A 27,669-nucleotide genomic window follows, 5' to 3' on the forward strand; every position below is an offset into this window, starting at 1 on the left:
CTAAGACACTTGAACAATGTCCCACTTATCTTCACATGAAGGGAGAAGTAAAGAATTCACAAAAGCGGGGTTGATGTCTTCATTCATAAATGAGGTGGTGGTACTCTCTTTGCCTGTATGTCAAGGGTGTTATGAGAATTAAATCAGATGTTGTTGGGTAATTGGCTTTGCAAATCTCTCTACATATCAGAGATTGCCCTTTCACTCCTTCAAATAGCAGCATTCAAACAGTGTTCTGTCTGGTCATGGGGGTGGAGGAGTGGGAGGGCAAAGTGCTGTTCCCTTTTGGTGAGTATCACCCAGAATACAGACATTGCAGAAAGATGAGAAGGCTTCTCTTTCTCCTCCAATATAATAAGGGACTTACTTTCTGCAACTTCAGGCCCCTTTCCTATATCAGAACACTCTGGAGCTGAACCATACTTCAGAATAGACCTTATCTTCATTCAGCACCAGGATCTGCAGGGGGAGATGGCTTTCCTGGTGGCCACAGAGGTCTGCTGCCCTGAGATCAGAGACCCTGTGTCCTGAGTCTCCTTAATTTCCACTCACAGCAGAAGGCCAGGCCAGTGCCACCTTTGCTTAAGCTCAAGAACTATGTACATTCCCTTGCTTGTGTTTCATTTGTCTGTAAAAAGAAGAGATGACTCATCTCTTTGAAAAACAGTTTATGCTTTCTTTTTGGGGAGGGAAATTGATAGTAAAGTGAAACTGGGATTTCCATTGGACAAATAATTTCATAAAGTTATATTTTTAACTTTAGTTATATTCTGAATTGGGGCAAAGACAGTACAAAGATGAACACAAATCTTGGATTCTGGATTTTGTTACAAGATTTTTAGTGTAAGCCTCAATTTGGGGGTGACTTGAGTTCCAGAAGCAGTGGATGCTTTGAGAAAAGTGAGTGTGCTTGGCATTCATAGCAAATATTCGGCTTCCAGGAGCTATAACTATAATTAATACAGAGCCTCTGTCCTGCTGGGGTGTGTGTTGCTCTAAGCCTGTGCTAGACACTGTCCGACCCAGGGAAAATGAAAAGAACATGACTGCACAATCTACTGCTTCCAAGAACACCCTTCCCAAGGTAATTTTCAGATAGGTTTGCTGCCCAGCCTGCACTGACTCTGCACCAGCCTTGGAGGGCCTGCTCAGGGGCAGAATAGCACAAACCATGTATTTGGCTTGGCTCAGCTTCCTGGTCACAACAGCCAGGCTTGCACCTGCAGTCAGGAATTCAGCCTTCTAACAAATCTATTCACTTTTTCAATATGCTTTAAAAAGAAAAAAAAAGTTGGAAAAACAAAACAAAAAAAGCACAAACTATATTTTATTGTGGCTTTGGGGATAAGGAGGGAATGTGGGGTGGGGTGGGGTGAGGAGGTAATTTGCAGCCACCCTCACTAGGCCTTTTGAAGTTCTCCAAATAAGGAGAAGTAACGCTAAGTCTTTATTTTTTTCTAAAGCCCCATTTACATTATGATTAAATACCTTCCTTGGATGAGCATAAAGAAAGTCGTTAATCTATATAGCTCTCCAGAGAATCAATACATTCTAAACTTTTGTAGGATTTGTTACACTCTATTTTGTTACAGTAGGCCAGCTCCTCTCTGTCTAGGCACATGGCTTTCCTTCCCTCCTCCTCCCCACCTCCTCCAAGAATGAAAATAAAGTAAAGGTCTTTCACGGTAAACAAAACCAGCTGATTCTTCACAGAGAACCCCTGAATAGCTGGAGAAGAAAAAAAAACTTACAATAAATGGTGCATTTTTTTCTCTGCTGGGTATAGTATTCAAGGATCAGGGCAGTATTCAAACAGAGGTCCATTTTTTGCTCAGCAAGAGAGTTTAGAAAAGAAGCGTGGAGTCCATTCAGAGCTCTCCCCCCTTCACAATCGAAGGGCTCTATGAAACCTATCTTCCATGCCTTGTCAGAGTGTTTCTGGGGACCAATTAGTGCTTTGTTGCACGGCTTCTTTGCTGAATCTTTGAGCCGCAAGAAAAAGCGCTCTTGAGTCTCCCCTTATTTTGACCATTTCAGTCATTACTCAGTGTAATAATTAATATGACAACTGGACGCTGGAGTTTGTATAGAAACACCTCAGCTACAGGACCAAGTGTGCAGTGGGTGGTAACGAGCCGCACATCAGCCGGAGAAGCCACACACACAAAAAAGGAATGAATGGCAACAGAGAAAGAGAAGGAATAAAGATAAAATAGTTGGCCCAACGCAGGGGAACATAAAACAGACTCAGATGGGGAGGGGTGGGGGAAGGGGGACAATTAGAAGAGGAGGGGGGAGAAACGCCCTGCAGAGGTTAACTTATTTTGAAACTGTTTTCTGAATAGAACCGTGGACGTGAGTGACCGGATTTCAGCCTATCAAATCTCCCACCCCCACTTTGTGGATCCTCTTGGAACGCAGGAGTGGGGCAGAGGGCTCCAGCAAACTTTAGGTTCTCCCCAGGGTTCTTCCGGAAGGTGCACTGAACACGATACACAGCCCCAGTTCCCAACCCTTTGCCCCGGGTTTGGCTTCTGTTTTTATTTTTGCAAAAATTCTGTTCCTCTTCGCTCCAACTTCGGTCTTTGGAGTTAGAAATGGAGAAGTTAGGGTGCTATGCAGTTCAGCCAGACAAGAGCAGTGCTACTACCCTGGAGAAGAATGTTGGTGAAAAGACATTTCAGACAGACCCCCAACAACTCTGCTTCGTAGACCCCAGAACAGGCCATGCGGGACTCCTGAGCCACGAAGGGTCTCCCTGGTAGCGCGCAGCCAGGCCAGGCGCTGTGCCCCGGTCCCCGTGCGGTGCCCAGCTCTGCAGGTCCCCGAAAGTGCGCCCCGGGGTGGGGTTGCAACTCGCTCCGTGACGGCATAATAAATAATTAGAGGATTTAAGCATGTTAGCCACGGCTCATGCTAATGAGCCAGATAAGGGCTCACGCTAACCCGAAGTGACAGTTTGCATATAGGAGGGAGGAAGAAAGAAAAAAAACCCTGCTTCCCCCCACGCCCAAACTTGATTGCTCCTTCTTAAATTCATATGTCCACAAATCCTTTCCCCCATGCCTCAGACTTTCCTCTTCTCACATGCCCCCACCTTCAGCCACACAACGCATACACTATCTCTTTCTGATCCTTCCTTTGCCTTTCAGCGGGCCCCACAACATTGTGACGTCACAAAAACCCTGGGTGCCTGTATCTGACCTGCGCGTAAAGTTCATTCTCAGTGCGTCCTGGCCAGTCTCAGCCCCTAAGCGGATGGCACGCACCAAGGGTCTCATCCACGAGGAAGCGCTTTGACGCTTAGGGTCAGGGACCTCTGAGAGCTCTTGGGGGCTTGCACGCCCTTGGATGCTCTGGCGTTCAACCGGGCGAAGGGACTACCTGCTGGGGCGAGGAATGCAGGCGCCTAGAGCCTTGGAGCTCCCGAAAGGCTCCTGCTGCCTCTGGAAAGCAAGGGCAGTTTACCGAAGTGACTCAGGTCAGTCGTGTGTCCCCATTGTGTGGCCACGTGTCCTGTGTCCATCACCACCTCCCCAAAGTCCAAGCTCAGCCCGACTCCTTGCGGTGCGGCCTGGGAATGCTCTGGCCTATAAATCAGTTCAGTGGCTGGAGCTGTCTCCACCACTGGGGCAAACCTGGACGCTGGCCCCGAGGGCCAAGGGGAAAGTGTGCTCCTAACAGATTCAGGAGGAAGCAGCCAGCCGCAGCCTGAGCGCAGCGTCTGCCAGGGAAACTGTGCGCCCCAGGTCAGCTAGTTAACTATTTCATCTCTCCCCACCACTCTTACCCAGACTAAGTATTTGCAGCACGGGCAGGGACCAGTAACTGAATTTCAGTCCTTTTGAGGGGAAGGTGAAGAAAGGGGAAGAGAAAGATTTCTAATAGTAGATATTCACTGTCATGGACTCTTTAGGAAACAGCAACAAAGGCAAGATTAAATACGTTGATATTTGTAAAACGCTGGTAACAGTGCATATAATAAACACAGGATATGTGTTAAGTACAAACAGACAGAAATACATAACAGGAGGTGTATGCTGATCATCTAAGATGTTAGAAAATACTGTTTAGATCTAAAAATGATCAAGGTTGACATGCTCATTGATTCATCAAATAACTATGAAACATAATCAGAGGGGAGTAAGACACAATGAATGCCTTCAATTAATCTGTGATTTAGTAGACATTACAGGAGATGTATAAGAAAGTCCATTAAAACCTGCAGTGGGGCAACCGTAGAGAATCTTCTTCCCCATGCTTCCTTCTCTTTGGACTCCCACCCACCCACCGACCCCCCCCCCCCGTGTCTGCCAGACTGCTCCCAAATAAATACCCAATCTAGGTAAAAGTGGTGGACTTGTTATGCAAACACATCCTAAAGTCATCCAGCCCCTCTTGCCCAACCAGATGGTCACCCATAAGTGTCTCCTATATAACAATTCATGAGCAGACACTAATGATTTAAACATACACACACCCTTTGACACATGTTAGTGGTAGGTGCAGTGAAAAGGCAAGTCACTTAAAAAGACAGATGCAAGGAAATCCTGGAACTTTCTAGCTCTGTGACCTCTGGCAAGTTGCTCATGCTTTCTTAGGCTCTTTAAAATGAGGGGGTTGAGTAAGATACCTCCCATCTGATTCTGACTACATAGACAATTCAGGCGTGGACCACATGATCTTCTAGTGGTAACCATTTCTCCCCTTGAGCAGACAAAACTTGTTTTGCTGTTCTTCTCCCACTGAACAGTCCTTGTTGGTGCCAAGATTGTGGCTCTTGGTACCCAGAAAGCAACGTCATGGGGTCAGCATGACTTTAACTCTGGGGACCAGAGCAAGAGGTGGGCCATTGGTACATCAGGATGCACATGCAAAGAATGAAACTCACCATTGTCGCCGACAGCATTGCTAAGGAAATAGGATTCTCCTCTTCTGGGCGGTTTGGGGTCTGGGAATTGGGAGCCTGAGAAGCTGTAATTTCTGTGAATTGTGTGGGTCGTTCGCCACCTTCCGGTTATACCTCAAACTGCAGTGGGGACTGTGAACGTTTGCAGTGAGTGTTTCAGGACTACTCCATTCTACTTTAATAATTCTTCTCCATAAAATTTGGTTCAGCCACAGTGCATGGTGGCAACTGAATGACATTCTCTAATATCCCATTAGAGATAGCTGAGATGTTCGTTAATATTCAGATTCTGAATCTTCATCCCAGACCCACTGAAATCAGAATCCAGCAAATTGGCTCTTTTAACAAGCTACTTACTTGGTAGTCCCTTTGTATACTAAAGATAGACAACTATTTCTCTAGAGGCATTCAGGGTGATAAGACAGTCTTCGTTACTCAGACTCATGAGGAACTAAACTAACCGTGTACTATGTTAATACTTTCTTTGAGTAGGAGGATGCCCTGGTGACTTTGAGGGAGAGGAGAGGCTCGGTAAGTTATTACGGAGATGGCCTTTGATACTGGCCCTGAAGAAAGGTCAGTAACTTGCAGCGGGAAGAAAAGAGCCACAGGAACAACCTACTCAGCCCTGGAGCCTTTTGCTTCCTTGGCTTTCTCCACTCCAGTAGCCTTAATTTCCATTCCTCTTAAGCTACCCCTTTCAAGCCTGCGTCTTGGGCTTTGTCTTCACCCAGAACAGCTCCTGTTCGGAAATCTTGTCTTTCCATTCCCACACGTAACCTCATCCTCTGATTCTTTCTCATGCTCACTTCTGCTCTACCTCTCTCTGATCTCCTTTCCTGAGCTCTGTTTCTTCCCAATCTGGTCTCCCACAATTCAAGAAAGTTTGATTGATTAATCCATAAACCTACAACTTATACAATGCTTACCTTTCTATCCTAAAAAAAATGCCAATGTATACTTTGATCTTGTGACTACCGTCAGCGCTCTGCCAAATTTTTTAACAGTAGTCGACACCCACAGCTTCATTGATTTCTCACTGGTCCTTCTGAGGTGCCCAGAGATTTGGTTAAACATTCTTTTAAGTGTGTCTTTGGAAGTCTTTCTGGATGAAGTGGGCTGTGTAAAGATTGTGAGTGAGCCTCATCCAATCCATTGAGGGCCTGAGGATGAGTGAGGGAGAACTTACTCACTGACTGTCTTCAAGCTGGGATATCAGTCTTCTCCTAACCTTAGGCTCAGATTCATTCTGGAACTGTACCCTGGGTCCACAGTTTGTCAATTGCAGATCTTGGGACTCCTCAGCCTCCATAATCACATCAACACATTTCTTAAAATATATCCCCAGCCACATCTAATCTCTTATTGGTTCTGTTTCTCTGGAGAATCCAGACTAATACATTCACCTCTTACTCTATTTTGCTACACATAATAGGTACATTATGTTCTAGTTTATGTGATCATCTCCATGCATCTGGCCCTGTTGATCACTCATCTCTTTGAGGTTCTCTACTCCTTTAACTACCATTGTTCTTATCCCTCTGATCCTTTGATTCTCAATACTTCGTTTTTTAAATTTCTCACCCCCAGTGTCAAGTTTCTTGATGAGCTATGCTGCCTTCAGAGTTTAGCTTCCACCTCTTCTGCTGATGACTCTCAAATTCTTGTTTCTGACCTGACCTTCTCCCTGGGACCTGAAACTGGTGTGATCAACATTGCTACTGGAATATTTTATGGGTGTATCAAGGGCAACATATCTGAAACTGAGCTCATCGTGCTTACTCCCTCAACTCATCCCTTCCTTTTGTGTTCTGTATTTCAGGGCTTACACAGTCAAACCAAAATCCTGGTGTCATACTACACTCTTACCACTTTCTCAACAGCCACTCCACAGCCACCAAACCCTAACAACTATACACAGACACACACACACACACACACACACACACACAAACACACACACACATATAGTATGTATATAATATAAACAAAGTATGCAATGAAAAATATATCTGAATTTAAATCATTTTTCCCTCCCTATTACTATATTATTGCCTTACTTCAATACTGTTCCAGTTGGTAATTATGCTTTTATTTTTATCTCCCTCAAATACCTTTTCTTCACTGCCACCAGAATGATCTAACTAAATGTCACAGTCACATTTATAAAAGGCATCAGAATGTAAATAAATGGAACTTTATATTACACCCCCAGACAAAGTGATCTTTTCAAAGTATCACATACCCTGTTGCTCCTCAACAAAGCCTTTCAGAAGAGTTAGAACAGGATGGCTGAATGGAAGCCTTCACCTATCATCCTCCCCACAGGAATACCAAATTGAGTAACTATCCAAACAAAAAAGCACCTTCATAAGAAATAAAAATCAGGTGAGCAATCACAGTACATGATTTTAGTTTTATATCACTGAAAGAGACACTGAAGAGGTAGAAAAGTCAGCCTTGAATTGCTGATGCTACCCCTCCCCCATCACCTCAACACCCCACCAGCAGTGGCAGCAAAACCTGGGGAGAGAATCTGTGTGCTTGGGTAAGGGATAGCACAGGAACTGTGGGACTTGCCATTGGAACTCAGTTCTGCCCTGTCACAGTGGAGAGCAACACCAGGCAGAACGCAGTCAGCACCCACAGAGGGAGCATTTAGACTAGGCCTAGCCAGAAGAGAATTGCCTATCCTAGTGTTCAAAAGTTTAGTTGCTGCAAGCCTCACTAACATAGGCTAAACAGCTCTTGGGTACTAAATAAACTTGAAAGGCAGTCTAGGTCACAAAGACTGCATTTCCCAGGCAAGTCCTGGTGCTATGCTGGGCTCAGAGCCAGTGGACTTGGGGGGCACATGACCTCGTGGTCCCCAGCCAGGGTGGCCAAGGGAGTGCTCGTGCCACCCCTCCTGCAACCTCTGGCAGCACAGCCCACAGCTCCAGGAGAGACTCCTTCCTTCTGCCTGAGGAAAGGAGAAGGAAGAATAAAAAGGGTTTTATTTTGCAACTTGAATATCAGCTCAGCCACAGTAGAATTGGGTGCTGGGCTGAGTCCTGAGGCCCTTTTTCCAGGTCATAGCTCCTAGACATTTCTAGACACACCCTGGGACAGAAGAGACCCCACTGCCTTGAAGTGAAGGACCTAGTCATGGCAGAACTCATCACCTGCTGATTAAAGACCTTGGGTCCTGGATAATCAGCAACAGTAACCAGGTAGTATATGCCATGGGCCTTGGGTGAACCCAGACTTGCTGGCTTCAGGTGTGACCCAGCATATTTCTACCTGTGGTGGCCATGAGGAAAGACTCCTTCTGCTTGACAAATGGAGGGGGAAGAATAAAGGGGAATTTGCCTTGGAGCTTAGGTGCAAGGTTGGCTGCAGTGGAATAAAGTAGCAGGCAGACTCTTGGGTTCCTAGTTCCAGGAATTGGCTCTTGGATGGCGTTTATGGATGTGTCCAGGGCCAGAGGAGAGCACACTCCTCTGAAGAGAGAGTCTCAGACCTTGCAGCATCCACAACAAGCTGAGTGAAGAGCCTTTAGCCCTTGAGTGAATATCAGTGATAGTCTCTGTACTCCCTGTGGGCCTGGGACAGTGGTAGCCAGGGTTAGAGACCCCTCTGTGTGTTGGAACAGGGAGGGAAGAATGAGAAGAACTTTGTCTTGTGGCTTGGGTGCCAGTGCAGTCACAGTAAAAGAGAGCACCAGGTAAGTTCCTGAGGTTTCCAACTCCAGGCTCTGGCACCTGGATGTGAAAGATTGGGGTGTTTAATATACTCCTTGCAGTCTGAATCTCCATCTCTGGACCAGCCTGGTGTTGGGGAGAACTTGTCACCCAGAAAGGAAGAACACATGCCTGGCTGGCTTTGCCACCTACTGAGTATAGAGCTCTAGGGCCTTGAGGGAACATAGGCAGTAGCCAGGTAGGGGTTGCCACAGATCTTGGGCTAGACCCAGTGCTGTGCTGGCTTCAGATCTGACCCAGTGAAGTCCTAGTGGTGGTGACCACAGAGGTGCTTGTGTCATTGTTCTGTTCCCCTAGCTCTAGACAGCTCAGCATAGAGTGAGAGACTCTGCTTATTTGTGAGAAATTAAGAAAAGAGAACAAGAGTTTCCGCCTGGTAATACAGATAATTCTTCTGGACCTTATCCAATACCACCAAGGTGGTACCTCTGTAAGCTTGCAAGAGCCACAGTATTACTTGGTTTAGAGTGTCCCCTAATGCAAATACAGCTACAGTGACGAAAAAACTTGGATTAGAATATTCAAATTTATTAGAATACCTGGAAATCCTTTCCAAAAAGAACTACTACAAACAAGCCCAGGTGGTGAGAACTATATGAAACACCTAATTCTTCAATGTCCAGACACCAATGAATTCGATGGGCAAGTATCAAGACCATCTAGAAAAACATGACGTCACCAAATGAACTAAACAAAACACCAGGAACCAATACTGAAGAGACAGAGATATGTAACCTTTCAGACAGGGAATTCAGAATAGCTGCTTTGAAAACTCAACACAATTCAAGATAACACAGGGAAGGAATTCAGAATTCTATTGAATAAATTTAACAGAAATTAAAATAATTAAAAGAATTAAGCAGAAATTCTGATGCTGAAAAGTGCAATTGACATCCTGAAGAATGTATTACAGTTGTAATGTATTAGTTCAACCATTATGGAAAATAGTGTGGCAATTACTCAAGGATCTAGAAATAGAAATTTCATTTGACCCAGGAATCCCATTACTGGACATATACCCAAAGGATTATAAATCATTCTATTATAAAGACACATGCACACGTATGCTCATTGCAGCACTATTTGTAATCGCAAAGACCTGGAACCAACCCAAATCCCATCGATGATAGACTGAACAAGGAAAATGCGGCACATATACACCATGGAATATTATGCAGCCATAAAAAACAATGAGTTTCTGTCCTTTGTAGGAACATGGATGAGTTGGGAAACCATCATTCTCAGCAAATTGACACAAGAACAGAAAATTAAATACCACATGTTCTCACTCATAGGCAGGTATTGAACAATGAGAACACATGGACACAGGGAGGGGAGCATCACACACTGGGGTCTGTTGGGAGGGCTAGGGGAAGGATAGTGAGGCGTGAGGAGGTTGGGGAAGGATAACATACGGAGAAATGCCAGATATATGTGACGGGGGATGGAGGTAGCAAACCACCTTGCCATGTATGTACCTATGCAACAATCCTGCATGATCTGCACATGTATCCCAGAACTTAAAGTACAATTTTAAAAAAAAAAAGATATTTGACTAAGCAGAAGAAAGAATTAGTGAGCTTGAAGACACCAAGTCTATTTGGAAATACTTAGAGGAGACAGAAGAGTAAAAAAGAATGAAGCATGCCTACAAGATCTAGAAAATAGTCTTAAAACAGCAAACCTAAGTTGTTGACCCTAAAGGGGAGGTAGACGGAGAGAGATGGGGGTAGAAAGTTTTTCAAAGTCATGATAGCAGAACTTGCTGAACTTAGAGAAAGATATCAGTATTCAAGTACAAGAAGATTATAGAACATCAAGCAGATTTAATCCAATTAGAACTACATGAAGACATTTAATAATCAAACTTTTAAAGGTTAAGGATAAAAGAAGGATTCTAAAAGCAGCAAGAGAAAAGAAACAAATAACATACAATGGGGCTCCAATACATCTGACAGTAGATTTTTCAATGGAAACCTTATAGACCTGGAGAGAGTAGCATAACATATTAAAAGTTACTGAAGGGAAAAAACTATTTTTTCTTTCCAACTTATATTTTAGGTTCAGGTAATACACATACAGATTTGTCACATGGGTAAATTGTTTATCACGGGGATTTGGTATACCGATTATTTTGTCACTCAGGTAGTGAACATAGTATCAATAGGCAATTTCTCAATCCTCACACTTCTCCCACCCTCCAGCCTCAAGTAGGCCTCAGTATCTATTGTTCCCTTTTTTGTGTCTATCTTCACTCAATGTTTACTTGGTTTTCTGTTCTTGCATAAATTCACTTAGAAAAATGGCCTCCATCTCTATTCATGTTGCTGCAAATGACATAATTTTATTCTTTTTTATGGCACAGTATTCATGGTGTATATGTACTACATTTTCGTTATCAAGTCTACCATTGATGGGCATCTAGGTTGATTACATGTCTTTGCTATTGTTAATGATGCTGCAGCAAGGATATGAACATGTGTGTCTTTATGGTAGAATGATTTATATTCCTTTGGGTATATAACATAATGCTGGGTTGAATGGCCAGTTCTGTTTTGAGTTCTTTGAGACATCTCTAAACAGGTTTCTATAGTGGCTAAACTAATTTACATTCCTACCAGCAATGTATAAACATACCCCTTTCTCCACAACCTCACCAACATCTGCTACTTCTTTACCTTTTTATGATCACCATTCTGATTAGTGTGAGACAGTATCTCATTGTGATTTTCATTTGCATTTATCTAATGATTAGTGATGTTGAGCATTTTTTCAAATACTTGTTGGTTGTATGTATGTCTTCTCTTGAGAAGTGTCTGTTAATGACCTTTGCTCATTTTTAATGGGGTTGTTTTTTGTTTATTAGTTTAAGTTTCTCATAGAATCTGAATATTAGACTTTTGTTGGATGCATAGTTTGCAAATATTTTCTCCATTTTGTGGGTCTTGTTTCTTCTATTTATAGTTCATTTTGCTGTGCAGAAGCTCTTTAGTTTAAGTCCTGCTTGTCAATTTTTCTTTTTGTTATAATTGCTTCTGGAATTTTCTTCATGAAATTTTTGCCAGGACTGATGTCCAGAATGGTATTTTCTAGGTTTTGTTCTAGGGTTTTTAAAGTTTTAGATTTTTACAAGCTTCAGGTCTTTCAATTATCTTGAGTTGACTTTTGTGTATGGTAAAATGAAGAAATCCAGTTTCAATCTTCTGCATATGGCTAATCCTGTATCCCAGCACCATTTATTGAATAGGGAATCCTTTCCCAATTGCTTATTATTGTCAGCTTTGTTGAAAATCGGGTAATTATAGGTGCGTAGCTTTATTTTTGAGTTCTCTGGCCTGTTCCATTGGTCTATGGGTCTGTTTTCATACCAATATCATGCTGTTTTGGTTACTGTAGCCTTATGGTTTAGTTTGAAGTTGCGTAGTGTGATGCCTCTCAGTTTGTTCTTTTTGCTTAGGATTGTTTTGAATATCTGGGCTCTTTCTTGGCTTCATATGAATTTTAGAATAGTATCTTCTTATTCTGTGAAAAAATATAAATGCTATTTCATAAAAATAGCATTGAATCTGTAAATTGTTTTGGGTAGTATGGCCATCTTTCCAATGTTAATTCTTCCTACCTATGAACATGGAATGTTTCTCCATTTGCTTATGTTGTGTCTGATTTCTTTCAACAGTGTTTTGTAATTCCCATTGTAGAGATCTTTCACTGCCTTGGTTAGCTGTATTCCCAGGTATTTTATTCTTGTGGCTATTGTGAATGAAACTGTGTTCTTGATTTGACTCCCAACTCGGATGTTATTGTGTACAGAAATGCTATTGATTTTTATACATTGGTTTTTTATTCTGAAACTTTTATGATGTTTATCAGACTAGGAGTCTTGGGGAAATGGGGTTTTCTAGGTATAGAATCATAACATCTACAAAGAAAGATAGTTTAACGTCTTCTCCTATTTGGATGCCTTTTATTTATTTCTCTTGCCTGATTACTTGGCTAGGACTTCTAGAACTATGTTGAATAGGAATAATGAGAGTAGGCATCTTTGTCTTATTCCAGTTCTCAAGCTTCCAGATTTTGCTATTCAGTATGATGTTGGCTGTGGGTTCATCATAAATGGCTCTTATTATTTTGAGGTATGTTCCCTTGATGCCTAGTTTGAGGGTTTTTAGCATGAAGGGATGTTGAGTTTTATCAAAGGTTTTTTCTGCATCTATTGAGAAGATCATGTGGTATTTGTTTTTTAGTTCTGTTTTTGTGATAAATCACATTTATTTATTTGCCTATGTTGGATTGAATCAACATTACATCCCAGGAATATAGTCTACTTGATCACTGTGGATTCTCTTTGTGATAGTTTCCCACTATTTTTGAGTGGTTTACTAAGTCGTTTTGTAGACCTCTAAGAATTTATGAATCTGGGTGCTCCAGTGCAGGGTGCATACATATTTAGAATAGTTAAGTCTTCTCGTTGAATTGAACTCTGTATTATTATGTAATGCTCTCCATTATTTTTGAACATTGTTGGTTTCAAGTCTGTTTTGCCTGAGGTAACAATATCAACCCCTGCTCTTTTTTGTTTTCCATTTGCTTGATAGATCTTTCTCTATCCCTTTACTTTGAGTCTATGGATGTCATTGCATGTCAGATGGTTCTCTTAAAAACAGCATATAGTTTGGTCTTGCTTCTGTATCTAGTTTGCATCTTTTAAATGGGGGAATTTAGCCCACTTATGAGCTAGTTTAGTTTGAAAATGTTCAGATTTGATCCTATTATTATGCTATTAGCTGTTACATAGGTTGTTACATAAACCGTGTATTTGCTTTACAGTGTCAGTGTTCTATGTACTTATTGTGGTGGCCAGTAATGGTTTTTTGTTTCCATGTTTAACACTCCTTAAAGATATATTATAAGGCAGATTTGGTGGTAATGAATTTCATTAGCATTTGCTTGTCTGAGAAGTTTTATTTCTCCTTTATTTTTGAAGTTTGTTTGTCTGAATATAAAATTCTTTGTTAAAATTTATTTTCTTTAGGAATGCTGAATATAGGCCCCCAAACTCTTCTGGTTTGTAGGGTTTCTGCTGAAAGGTCAGCTGTTATCCTGATAAGGTTTTTTGTTTTGTTTTGTTTTTTTGTAGGTGACCTGCCCTTTCTCTCTAGCTGCCTTTAATATATATTTTTTCCACATTGACCTTGGAGAATCCGATGACTATGTGTCTTGGGGGTGGTCATCTTGTATAGTGTATCACAAGTTCTCTGAATTTTCTGAATATGAATGTCAACCTCTCTAGCAAGATTGGGAAAAATTTTTTTGGACAATATTTTCAAATTTTGTTTCAAAAGTTGTTTGTTCTCTCATCCTCTCAGGGATGCCAGTGATTCATAGGTTTGGTCCCTTTACATAATCCTACATTTCTCAGAGGTTTTGCTTATTTTAGAAAATTCTTTTTTCTTTATTTTTATCTCACTGAACTAATTCAAAGAACCAGTCTTTGAGCTCTGAATTCTCTCCTCAGTTCAGTTGATTCTGCTGTTAATATTGTGTTATTAAATTATTGCAGTGAATCATTCAGCTATATTAGATCCGTTTGGTTTTTCTTTTTTTGGTTGTTGTTGTTGTTGTTGTTTTTGAGGTAGAGTTTCGCTCTTGTTACCCAGGCTGGAGTTCAATGGTGCGATCTCGACTCACTGCAACCTCCGTCTCCTGGGTTCAGGCAATTCTCCTGCCTCAGCCTCCTGAGTAACTAGGATTACAGGCATGCGCCACCATGCCCAGCTAATTTTTTTGTATTTTTAGTAGAGACGGGGTTTCACCATGATGACCAGGATGGTCTCGATCTCTTGACCTCGTGATCCACCCGCCACGGCCTCCCAAAGTGCTGGGATTACAGGCGTGAGCCACCGCACCCAGCCCTGGTTTTTCTTAAAATGGAAATTTTGCCTTTCACCTTTTGAATCATTTTACTGGATTCCTTAGATTCCTTGGACTGGGTTTCAGCTTTCTCCTGATTCTCTATGATATTCATTGCGAATTCTATGTCTGTCATTTCATCCATTTCATTCTTGTTAAGAACCATTGCTGGAGAGCTAATGTAATCTTTTGGAGTTAAGAAGTTTTGGCTTTTAGAACTGTCAGAGGTGTCATACTGGTTCTTTCTCATCTGTGTGGGATGACATTCTTTAACTGTGGTAGAATTTGAGCAGTCAGTTGGCTTCATTTCTGGATGTTTTCAGGGGGCCAGGCTTTGTGCAGGGTCTGTCTTTGTGGCTGAATTATTGCCCATGGTTTCATAGTGGGGTGCATTAGCAAAGTATTTTTGGTGTTGTAGTTTCAGCTGCAATTCAGTAGATGGCACTTAAACATAAGGGCCACTAGATAGGCTCTCGCTCAGTTGCACGGCTCTTCTGTATTTCCTCCTGTTTACCTCCATCCTCTCAGTGCACTGACAGTGTGGGCTTCTCTCTCAGTCAAGTGCTGGCCACAGGTCTTGGCTTGGCACTCCCAGGCTGCACACCGCAGCCCTGGGGAAAGCTTGGGCTTTTGTTTCCTCCCTAGCTTAAGGCTGGTAAAGGCAGGGACCTTGGCAGTGGCAATGGTAGAAGGCCTGTCACTTGTATCTGGGAGCTCCACCCCAGAGAAACACAGAATCACTGCCAATTGGAATAATCAGCTAGGGGTGAGGTGGCTGCTTTGTAGGCCCAAATTGGGGACCCTGAGTGGCGAAGAAGAGCAGGGAGTTAGGGGCGACTCGGTTCCTGTCTGTATGGAAGCTTCATGGTGGAGCTGTGAGCAAAACGATCAGAACATTCAACTGGGAAAATATCTCTTGAGTAATAATATCCCACAAGCAGAGTCAACCAAAGCAAAAATAAACAAATGGGATCACATCAGGTTAAAAAATGCTTTTGCACCACAAAAGAAACAACAAAGTGAAGAGACAATCCACAGAATGGGAGAAAATATTTGCAAATGCTACATCTAACAACTGATTAATAACCAAAATATGTAAGGGGTCAAACAACTGTATGGGACAAATTCTAATAATTCAATTGAAAAATGGGCAAAAAATCTGAATAGACATTGTAAAAAGAAAACATAAATGGAAAACAGGTATATGAAAAAATGCTTGACATCACTGATCATCAGAGAAACACGAATCAAAACTGCAATGAGATATCATCTCACCCAAGTTAAAATGGCTTATATCCAAAAGACAGGCAAAGGGAACCCTTGTATGCTGTTGGTGAGAGTGTAAATTAGTACAACCACTATGTAGAGCAGTTTGGAGGTTCCTCAAAAACTAAAAATAGCTACAATATGACCCAGCAATCCCCCTGCTGGGTATATATCCCAAATAGAGGAAATTAGTATGTTAAAGAGATATCCGCACTCCCATGTTTATTGCAGCACTATGCACAATAGGCAAGATTTGCAAGCAACCTATGCCTACTAACAATTAAACAGATAAACAAAATGTGATAGTATACACAATGGAGTACTATTCAGCCATAAAAATAATGAGATCCTATTGTTTAAAAAAAAAAACAAAACAAAAAACATGAATAGAACCGGAGGTCATTATGTTAAGTGAAATAAGCCAGACACAAAAAGACAAACTTTGCATGTTCTCACTTACTCATGGAGGCTAAAAATAAAAGCAATTGAATTTTTGGAGACAGAGAGTAGAACAATGGGTACCAGAGGCTGGGAAGGATAGTGTGGTGGTGAAAGGGAGTATGGTTAATGCTACAAAAATATAATTAGATAATATGAGTAATATCTAGTGTTTGACAGCACAGCAGGGTGAACATAGTCAACGATAATTTCTTGTTCAATTTAAAATAAAATTACATAATTGGATTGTTTGTAACACAAAGAATAAATGCTTGAGGGACAGGATACCCTACTTTCTGTTACTATAAGCATGCACTGTGTAATGTGATTATTAAGCATTACATGCTTATATCAAAATATCTCATGTACTCCATAAATGTACATCTACTATGTACTCACAAAAATTTTAAAAAATGAAAAACCTTTTAGTAGCCTTCCATTGTTCTTATGATAACCCACTACCACCCTTTATTTTGAGCCTATGTGTATCTTTGCACGTGAGATGGCTCTCCTGAATACAGCACACCAATAGGTTTTGCCTCTATCTAGTTTGCCAGTTTGTATCTTTTAATTGGTACATTTAGCCCATTTACATTGAAAGTTACTACTGTTACGTGTGAATTTGATCTTGCCATTAGGATGCTAGCTGGTTATTTTGTCCGTTAGTTGATGCAATTTCTTCATACTGTCGATTGTCTTCACAATTTGATATGTTTTTGCAATGTTCCTTTCCGTGTTTAGTGCTTCCTTCAGGAGCTCTTGTAAGGCAGGCCTGGTCGTGACAAAATCTCTCAGCATTTGCTTGTCTATATAGAATTTTATTTCTCCTTAGCTTATGAAGCATAATTTGGCTGGATATGACATTCTGGGTTGAAAATTCTTTTCTTTAAGATGTTGAATATTGGCCCCCACTCTCCTCTGGCTTGTAGGGTTTCTGCAGAGAGATATGCATTTAGTCTGATGGGCTTCTCTTTGTGAGTAACCTGACCTTTCTCTCTGGTGGCTCTTAATATTTTTTCCTTCATTTCAACTTTGGTGAATCTGAGGTTTATGTGCTTTGGGATTGCTCTTCTCGAGGAGTATCTTTGTGGTGTTCTCTGTGTTTCCTGAATTTGAATGTTGGCCTGTCTTGCAAAGTTGGAGAGGTTCTTCTAGATAATATCCTGAAGGGTGTTTTCCAACTTGGGTCCATTCTCCCCATCACTTTCAGGTATAACAATCAAACATAAGTTGGATCTTTTCACATAGTCCCATACTTTTTGGAGGCTTTGTTCATTCTTTTTCATTTTTTTTTCTGTAATTTTGTCTTCATGCTTTATTTCATGAAGTTGATCTTCAATCTCTGATATCCTTTCTTCTGCTGGATTGATTCAGCTATTGATACTTGTGTATGCTTCACAAAGTTCTCATGCTGTTTTTCAGCTCCACCAGGACATTTATGTTCTTCTGTAAACTGGTTATTCTAGTTAGCAATTCCTCTAACCTTTTTTTCAAGGTTCTTAGCTTCCTTGCATTTGGTTATAATGTGCTCCTTTGGCTCAGAGGAGTTTGTTATTACCCACCTTCTGAAGCCTTCTTCTGTCAATTCGTCAAACTCATTATTCATCCAGTTTTGTTCCCATGCTGTCAAGGAGTTGTGATCCTTTGGAGAAGAAGAGGCATTCTGGTTTTTGGAATTTTCATCCTTTTTGTGCTGGCTTCTCCCAATCTTCATGGATTAGATCAACCTTTGGGTTTTGATGTTAGTGACCATCAGATGGAGGTTTTGTGTGGTCATCCTTTTTGTTGATGTTGATATTATTCCTTTCTGTTAGTTTTCCTTCTAACAGTCAGAGCCCTTTGCTTCAGGTCTGCTGGAGTTTTCTGGAGGTCCACTCCAGATCCTGTTTCCTGGGTATCACCAGCAGAGGCTGCAAAACATCAAAGATTGCTGCCTCTTCCTTCTTCTGGAAGCTTCATCCCAGAGGGGCACCCACCAGATGCCAGCTGGAGTTCTCCTGCATGAGATGTTTGTCAGCCCCCGCTAGGAGGTGTCTCCCAGTCAGGAGACATGGGGTTCAGGGACCCACTTGAGGAAGCAGTCTGACCCTTAGCAGAGCCTGAACGCTGGTGTTAGGAAATCTGCTGCACAGAGCTTGCAGGCAGGAACATGTAAGCATGCTGAAGCTGCACCCACAGCCACCCCTTCCCCCAGGTGCTGTGTCTGAGGGAGATGGCAGTATTATCTATAAGCCTCTGACTGGGGCTGCTGCCATTTTTTCAGCGATGTCTTGCCCAGAGAGGCGGAATCTAGAGGCAGCCTAGATACAGCTGCTTTACTGAGCTGCAGAGGGCTCCACCGAGTTGGAACTTCCCTGTGTCTTTGTTTACACTGTGAGGGGAAAACTGCCTACTCAAGCCTCAGTGATGGCAGACGTTCCTCCCCATACCAAGCTCCAGCACCCCAGGTTGATTTCAGAGAGCTGTGCTGGCAGCAAGAATTTCAAGAGAGTGAATCTTTGCTTGCTGGGCTCCATGGGGTTGGGATCCGCTGAGCTAGACCACTTGGCTTCCTGGTTTCAGTCCCCTTTCCAGGGGAGTGAATGGTTCTGTCTTGTTGGCATTCCAGGTGCCACTGGGGTATTAAAAAAAAAAAAAAAAACACTCCTGCAGCTAGCTCAATGTCTGCCGAAACAGGCACCCAGTTTTGTGCTTGAAGCCCAGGCCCTGATGTTGTAAGCACCAGAGGGAATCTCCTGGTCTGTGGGTTGCAAAGACTATAGGAAAAGCATAATATCTGAGCTGGGGTGCACCGTTCCTCATGGCAGTGTTCCTCCAGGCTTCCTTTGGCTAAGGTAGGGAATTCCCCAACCCCTTATCATTCTTGGGTGAGACTATGCCCCACCCTGCTTTGGCTTGCCCTCTAATTAGACTGATTACCCACTGTCTAATCAGTCCCAAAGAGATGAGTTGGGCACCTCAGTTGGAAATTCAGAAATCACAATTCAGCAAGATCTGCATTGATCTGTCTGGGAGTTGCAGACCTGAGCTGTTCCTATTTGGCCATCTTCAAAGCCAGTATTTACCAAGCAAATGGAAAGCAAAAATAAGCAGGAGTTGCAATCCTAGTCTCTGATAAAACAGATTTTAAACCAACGAAGATCAAAAGAGACAAAGATGGGCATTACATAATGGTAAAGGGATCAATGCAACAAGAAGAGCTAACTATCCTAAATATATGTGCACTAAATACAGGAGCACCCAGATTCATAAAGCAAGTTCTTAATGACCTACAAAGAGACTTAGATTCTCACACAATAATAGTGGGAGACTTTAACACCCCACTGTCAATATTAGACAGATCAATGAGACAGAAAATTAACAAGTATATTCAGGACTTGAACTCAGTTCTGAACCAAGCAGACCTAATAGACATCTACAGAATTATCCACCCTAAAGCAACAGAATATACATTCCTCTCAGCACCACATTGCACTTATTCTAAAATCAGACACATAATTGGAAGTAAAACACTCCTCAGCAAATGCAAAAGAATGGAAATCATAGCAGTCTCTCAGACAACAGTGCAATCAAATTGGAATTCAGGATTAAGAAACTTACTCAAAATTGCACAGCTACATGGAAACTGAACAACCTGCTCCTGAACGATTGCTGGGTAAATAACGAAATGAATGCAAAAATAAGTAAGTTCTTTTAAATCAATGACAACAATGATACAATGTTCCAGAATCTCTGGAAGACAGCTAACGCAGTGTTTAGAGAAAAATTTATAGCACTAAATGCCCACAAGAGAAAGCAGGATAGACCTAAAATCGACACCCTAATATCACAATTAAAAGAACTAGAGAAGCAAGAGCAAACAAATTCAAAATTTGGCAGAAGATAGGAAATAACTAAGATTAGAGCAGAGCTGAGGAAGATAGAGACAAGAAAACCCTTCAAAACAACAATGAATCTAGGAGCTGATTTTCTGAAAAGATCAACAAAATGGATAGACTGCTAGCAAGACTAATATATTAAAAAAAAAGAGAAGAATCAAATAGAGACAATAAAAAATGATAAAGGAGCTATCACCACTGATCCCACAGAAATACAAACTACCACCAGAGAATACTATAAACACCTCTACGTAAATAAACGAGAAAATCTAAAGAAATGGATAAATTCCTGGACCCATACACCCTCCCAAGTTTGAACCAGGAAGAAGTTGAATCCCTGAATAGTCCAATAACAAGTTCTGAAATTGAGGCAGTAATTAATAGCTTACCAATCAAGAAAAGCCCAGGACCAGGCAGATTCACAGCCGAATTCTACCAGAGGTTACAAAGAGAAGTTGGTACTATTCCTCCTGACACTATTCCAAACAATAGAAAAAGAGATGCCTCCCTAACTCCCTAACTTTTATGAGGCCAGCATCATCCTCTTATCAAAATCTGGCAAAGACAGAATAAAAGAGTAAAATTTCAGGCCAATAACCCTGATGAACATCAATGCAAAAATCCTCAATAAAATACTGGCAAGTGGAATCCAGAAGCATATCAAAAAGCTTATCCACCATGATCAAGTCAGCTTCATCCCTGGGATGCAAGGCTGGTTCAACATATGCAAATCAATAAACATAATCCACCACATAAACAGAATCAATGACAAAAACCACATCATTATCTCAATAGATGCCAAAAAGGCCTTCAATAAAATTCAACACCCCTTCACGCTAAAAACTCTCAACAAACTAAGTATTGATGGAATGTATCTCAAAATAATAAGAACTATTTATGACAAAACCACAACCAATATCATACTGAATCTGCAAAAACTGGAGGCACTCCCTTTGAAAACCAGCACAAGGATGCCCTCTCTCACCACTCCTATTCAACATAGTATTGGAAGTTCTGGCCAGGGCAATCAGGCAAGAGAAAGAAATAAAGAGTATTGAAATAGGAAGAGAGAAAATCGACTTGTCTCTGTCTACAGATGACATGATTATGTATTTAGAGAACCCCACCATCTCAGCCCAAAATCTTCTTAAGTTGATAAGCAATTTCAGCAAAGTCTCAGGAGAAAAAATTAATATGCAAAAGACAAGCATTCCTCTACACCAGTAAAGGACAAATGGAGAGCCAGATCATGAGTGAACTCCCATTCAAAATTGCTACAAAGAGAATAAAATATCTAGAAATACAACTCACAAGGGATGTGAAGGACCTCTTCAGGGAGAACTACACATCACTGCTCAAGGAAATAAGAGAGTACACAAACAAATGGAAAAACATTTCATGCTCATGGATAGGAAGAATCAGTATTATGAAAATGGCTATACTGCCCAAAGTAATTTATAAATTCAATGATATCCCCAACAAGCTGCCATTAACTTTCTTCACAGAATTAGAAAAAATTACTTTAAATTTTATATGGAACCAAAAAAGAGCCCTCATGGCCAAGACAATCAATCCTAAGCAAAAAGAACAAAACTAGAGTTATCATGCTACCTGACTTCAAACTATACTACAAGGCTATAGTAATCAAAACAGCATGGTACTGGTACCAAAACAGATATATAGACCAATGGAACAGAACATAGGCCTTAGAAATAACACCACACATCTATAACCATCTGCTCCTTGACAAACATGACAAAAACAAGCAATGGGGAAAGGATTTCCTATTTAATAAATGATGCTGGAAAAACTGGTTAGCCATCTGCAGAAAACTGAAACTGGATCCCTTCTTTACACCTTATACAAAAATTAACTCAAGATGGATTAAAGATTTAAACATAAGACCTAAAACCATAAAAACCCTAGAAGAAAACTGAGGCAATACCATCCAGGACATAGGCATGGGCAAAGACTTCATGACTAAAACACCAAAAGCAATGGCAACAATAGCCAGAATTGACAAGTGGAATCTAATTAAACTAAAGAGCTGCTGCACGGTAAAAGAAATGATCATTAGAGTGAACAGGCAACCTACAAATTGGGAGAAAATTTTTGCAATCTATCTGTCAAAGGGCTAATATCCAGAATCTACAAAGAACCCCATCAAAAAGTGGGCAAAGGACATGAAGACTCTTCTAAAAAAAGACATGTGGTCAATAAACACACACAAAATCTCATCATCACTGGTCATTAGAGAAATGCAAATCAAAGCCACAAGGAAATATCATCTCACACCAGTTAGAATGATGATCATTAAAGAGTCAGGAAACAGATGTTGGAGAGGATGTGGAGAAATAGAAATGCTTTTACACTGTTGGTTGGAGTGTAAATTAGTTCAACCATTGTAGAAGGCAGTGTGGCAATTCCTCAAGAATCTAGCACTAGCACTAGAAATACCATTTGACCCAGCAATCCCATTACTGGACATACACTCAAAGGATTATAAATCATTCTACTATAAAGACACATGCATATATACATTTCTTGTGGCACTGTTCACAATAGCAAAGACTTGGAACCAACCCAAATGCCCATCAATGATAGACTGGATAAAGAAAATGTGGCACATATACACCACGGAATACTATGCAGCCATTAAAAAGGATGAGTTCACGTCCTTTGCAAGAACATGGATGAAGCTGGAAACCATCATCCTCAGCAAACTGACACAAGAACAGAAAACTAAACACTGCATGTTCTCACTCATAAATGGGGGTTAAACAATATGAGAACACACAGACCCATGGAGGGGAACATCACACACCAGGGCCTGTCACGGCATGATGGGCTATGGAAGGGATAGCATTAGGAGAAATATCTAATATAGATGACGAGTTGATGGGTGCAGCAAACCACCCTGCCACGTGTATACCTATGTAACAAACCTGCACATTCTGCACATGTAACCCCAAACTTACAGTATAATAAAAAATTTTAAAAAGAACCAACTGCCTTTGAAGTTCCATAAGAGTGAAAAATCTTCTTTGCCTCCTTTCATGTACTCAGCCCTCATCACGGTGATATACTGGAATGTGTAGTTGTAGAACTACTATAGATTTGTGCCATACAGATCAGGAATTCTCATAAATTGATTTCACACAATTCTTAACAGAAATGTGGGGAAAGGGTGTGTGTTTTTGCTTTATTATCAAGTATATTCCTGACAGTGAGATAAATTCTGTTTTGATCAGGGATTAGAGAGAACTAGACCCCATATAACATGCTCTCCAAACTTCTTCTCAAGACCTTAAGACCCAGTGACTCAGTACGGTGGACACCAGAGTGGTCCTGGAACCTCTTCTTACACTTAGCCAGGAAAACAACTCCAAATGATGTCAACATAACCACTAACTACATACTAAATTTGTTTTTATCCTACCTTATTCTTATCTGGATCTCAAAGATGTCTGTGGCCACTGGCCATGAGGAGAAGTGTGATGGAGAGGATGTTAATGTGAAAGAGATGGCAGTCATATATGATTGTAGTTTAACTATCTTACTTTTGCAAGTTAAAAAAAATGATGACCATATGTTACCAGACAAACTCATTTCTAGGGTTCCTCTAAGAACCTCAGAGCTTATGTAGATGTGAAGCTCTAAGCTTTAGTTTATTGGCTCCATGATAAATTTTCCTCTGGTGCCTGTGAGTAGGTGGTAAACACATACTGAATGAATGAATGAATGAATGAATGGCAGAAATAGAGTAAAAAGAGCATTGAATTTGGGCTCAGATAGCCTGTGTGACTTTGAACAAGTTACTTAACTACTCAGTTTATTTCCTTATTTTCAAAATGGGGATAGCAATCTATACTTTACAGATAATGTATTTGAAAATGCTCTGTAAATCAAAATGTAAAATACCAGCAGAAAAATTGTTTTTAGAAACATTACACATAATAGAAAGTCCCTAACTTAATATCTCAATGAGTCTCAGTTCCACAACAATCTTCTTAATGATTAGCTTGAAGAGCACAACTCAATGGATCTCTTTCTTCTTTCAAAAGCAGAGATGGAGCTATCTCTGAGAATGACATTTCCTCCATCTACTTAGCAACATTTTCTCATGCTGGCTCATATCTAAACTGACTCCTCCTTTTAAACTTTCTAAATTTTTCTCAAATTCATCCTATTTTCTTCATCACCACCCTCAGTTTCACCTTAGTCTAAGACATCATGTCATTTATCACCTGGACAAATCCAATCATCTCTTAACTGTTTTTGATCCCCTCCATTCCACTCTCCACCTTGTAGCCAGAATGGTCTTGTCAAAATGCACATTTCATGGAGCCACCGCTGATTACATACTTCAAGGGCTCTCCAACTCTCAGGATAAAGATAAAAGTCCCTTGTCATAGTTGATATGGTCTACCCTACATGGTCTGGCTCTCCTTAGCTTTCCACTAGCATCTTCAAACAACTTCTCCATTGTTTCTACCACATGACCTTTGCTCATGCTATTACTTCTGCCTGGAAGGTTCCAGATTCTTCCCTTCCCTTTTCATCTAGATATTCTCTAGTTTGCATTCTTAGGCTGAGAAAACTTCCTAGGGCAAACTTCTCAGAACTGTCAGACTATTGTGTACATCTCCTTCACGTCACTTATTATGATTACAAATTTGAATTTATTCCTGTGTTTTGACTAGTGTCTTTATTAGTCTGTTCTCATGTTTCTGATAAAGACACAGCCGAGATTGGGTAATTTGTAAAGGAAAGAGGTTTAATTGACCCACAGTTTCGCGGGGCTGGGTGGCCTCAGGAAACTTACAATCATGGTGGAAGGGGAAGCAAACACATCCTTCTTCACATGGCAGCACGAAGGAGAAGTGTCAAGAAAAAAAAATAGCCCCTTATAAAGCCATCAGATATCCTGAGAACTCATTTATTATCATGAGAACAGCAGTACGGAGGCATGAGAATGCCCCAATTTGGGTGGTGACACAACCAAACCATATCAATGTCTATTTCCTAAAAGAAACAAACTGAGGAAGGCAGTTAAATGCCTGGAACCTAGAACAGTGGCTGTTTTGTAGCAAGAGCTGAATAAATATTTTAGATTGGGTGGATTAGATTGGGTGGATGAATCTCATTTCTAGTCCCCCAAGTGTCTCCTTAGTCCTAGAGTTCAGCCAGATTTTTCCTCTGGTGAGGCAAATGTGGAGGAATTAAAGAATTAATTCATACTCATAATCAGGTCTGCGTCTTATCAAGAAACAGCACCCCATGGTTTGATGGACTGTGTACCTGAGTATATGCACCTCCAAAAAATTTGATTAGATGAGTAATGACTGCAGTCACCAAACTCAAGCTTTCAAACGGTCAAACCTAGCAATTCCCTGCAGGAGTCAGGGGTCTCTGAGTGGACAGGGGTGTTTGGACCACCCTCTCTTTCCACTAAACACTTTGCTTCCCTTGAGAACCAGAGGGAAAAGATAATGGGGACTTTTTCCAGCCCTAACATCATCATACTTGATATTTTGCTTTCGATCCCACAAGACTACAATACCTCAGACTCCTCATCCACACATTGGGAATACTAAAAGCCCATCAGTCAACAGTAATTCATTCTACATTTAAAAATAACTAAAAGTATAACTGGACTGTAACACAAAGAAAGGATAAATGCTTGAGGTGATGAATACCCCATATACCCTGATGTGATTATGATACATTGTATGCCTATATTAAAATATCTCGTGTATCCCACAAAAATATAAAACTATCATGTACTTACAAAAGTTAAAAATAAAAAATATAAAATAAAAACTTATCTCATTGGACTGTAGAAAATATCAAGTGATATAACCTCTTGAATGTGCCTAGTACTGAATAACTAAGTGCTAAATTAATTTTTGCTTCTCTCTCTTCCCAGAAGGAATAAAATAGAAAGAATAAAGCTGACAGATATTTCATTTATGTTCAACAGGAAATCCAATACAGTTTTAGGAAAACTATATTTTCTCTTGCACTTCCTTACATACATGCAAGTGGGAAAGTATAAATGTGACAAACAAAATATCACTCCTGATTCCACAATCTAAATAAAACTCAGCCTCTTCCTAGGTTTTTATTTATTTTATTTTATTTTTTAATTTTGCATGGGGCTGGGGTGTATGCTTCTTGATATATCTACATAATGAGGAATACAAGGCTTTATATCTTTTATCAGCAACTATTAATAGTTTAATTATATAAATTTTAAAATGTCACACTTTTTATGATCTTAAATATTTTTGTGGCTGCAGCTATTATTTGAATGAAGTGCAATTAATTTAATTATTTCCCCTGTGCTGAAGATTTCATTTCTCCCCACATTTTCTGGAATCATGTTGCCCTGAACATATTTGTATATATTTTTCTACATTTCTTATACTATTAAGCATTGAACACTTAACATGCATCAGGCACCATGCTTAGTCCTGGGAATTTAGAAATAATAATATCTTGTCTCTGTCCTGAGAGTTCCTAGTCCAGGAGAGGAGGCAGAAGAGTGAAAACCAGACCACAAGAGAGTGTGTGAGTTTACAGAGAAAATTGCCAGGCGCTATCTGGGCCAAGGAAGGGTGTCCACCTCTGACTAGGAGCAGTGAGTCAGAAAAAATCCTTTTGGAAGATGTAGTGTATGAATTGACCAGGTGAGTGTCGATCCTTCCTCCTAAGCCTTCCATTTTGGCAGCCTCTTCTAGCTTTCACCCTTGAATTTTTCTTCAGACCAAGCATACCCCGATAAGCCTGGATTTGATGTCCCCTTCTCTGTTATCAATGGCTGAGGCTGATCTGCCCCTAGGTGTCTTCTGTTCCTAATGACGTTGTTGCTCTGCTGCCTGAGCCATCTGACTTCAATCCAGTCAAACCTGTGACTCTGCTACCTTAGTTATAGTCAGTGGACTTGTGGTAAATGTTTAGCAACCCGTCCACCCAAACAAACAGTGTTTGCTAACTTTCATGATGTAAAGATTTACTCTGTGACTGACTTCAAGCTACCAACCTCATGTCACTGAACATAGAATTGGGAAGAGATGTGCAGTAGTGTATGTATTATATCATATTTCTACTACATAGGTACAATGGGTATAAAATAAACCTTAAAAGCATAGACATTGAAAAATGCAGTAAAGTAACTAGAAGTAATCTTCTTGGAGTATTTATTACCTTACATTGCCGATTGTGCCCTTTTGTTTTAAATACAATTAAGTTAATCATGAATTTACATAATTTAGTTTTTAATTGTGGCTCTGTTTAGAAATATGCTCACAAAATGATTGATAAGTTTTTGAGAAATAGTCTCTGGAGTGTCTACGTGAGCTCTCAGGTTGATGCAAAAGTAATTGTGGTTTTTGCATTTTTTAATGGCAAAAGCTACAATTACTTTTGCACCAATCTAATCCTTTTAGCTCACAACTGGCTATGAACCACTTACATGAATTTGTCCTGCCTACTTCTCCAGACTCAGCTTATACCTCTCACC

This window comes from Saimiri boliviensis, chromosome 7, assembly GCF_048565385.1.
Source record: "Saimiri boliviensis isolate mSaiBol1 chromosome 7, mSaiBol1.pri, whole genome shotgun sequence".
NCBI lineage: Eukaryota > Metazoa > Chordata > Mammalia > Primates > Cebidae > Saimiri > Saimiri boliviensis.